Here is an 876-nt window from a genome sequence, read left to right as displayed (position 1 = left end):
GAGGTTAGAAGAGGAATACGGTAGAAGATCAAGAGATTTTTCTATAAGGTATAACTAGTAAATTTTATTTCCGCATCATGCTAGTTATTTATGGAAATAATACCAAATACAAGAGGTTTACGTTCTAGAATTTCGAATATGTTTTTTCGAAGTTGTGTTCTTTTGTTTCTTTCTTTTCCTTGTGATTTGATTGTTATCTTTGGTTAACCTAAAGTTATTTTAGGAAATTAAATATTAGCTTTCTATTAAAGGTTTTGTCTAGTCGGTGGTGGTTGCTCCCATATCCAAGAAGGTCATGTGCCTCGCCACGTCAGTACTGGGAACCTTTTATGGAAATTAATATTTAATGGAATTAATAACTTAAGGAGACTTGGGTCGAACGTGTTAAGTTCCGCAGGAGATCCAAGTCAAAACCTAAAAGAACAAATAGATTAAGTTTTGGATCAAACGTGTTAAGTTCCGCAGGCGATCCAAAATTTAATTTAAAAGAACACATGGTAGCTAGGAAAAGGTTCAGACCTTTGTACAAAATTTTTGTACAGTGGAACCTATAGGTTTTCCGAGTAGCAACCAACAATTGGTATCAGAGCTAGGGTTTTGCCTCTGTATTTGGTATTAGTTTAATTATGCACATGTCATACATAATTTAGGCAGGATAATAGTAGGATGTGCTAACTTTGTGGATGCAGGATCCAACTATTATGGCTTTTAGTTATTATGTGTGTGATTGGACCCTTGGACATGTCAAGGGCATTTATATGTGTGTGCATGATTGTATTATAAAATACAGCAGGAGCTGTATTTAGTTTTATTAGGATTTTGTTTTTGATCTAGATACATGTACATTCCTTTTATGGAATATAGGATCAAAAATGT

This window comes from Zingiber officinale, chromosome 4B (genome assembly GCF_018446385.1).
Source record: "Zingiber officinale cultivar Zhangliang chromosome 4B, Zo_v1.1, whole genome shotgun sequence".
Classification (NCBI taxonomy): domain Eukaryota; kingdom Viridiplantae; phylum Streptophyta; class Magnoliopsida; order Zingiberales; family Zingiberaceae; genus Zingiber; species Zingiber officinale.
The sequence above is the reverse complement of the archived record's forward strand: the minus strand, read 5'-3'. Positions refer to the sequence as shown.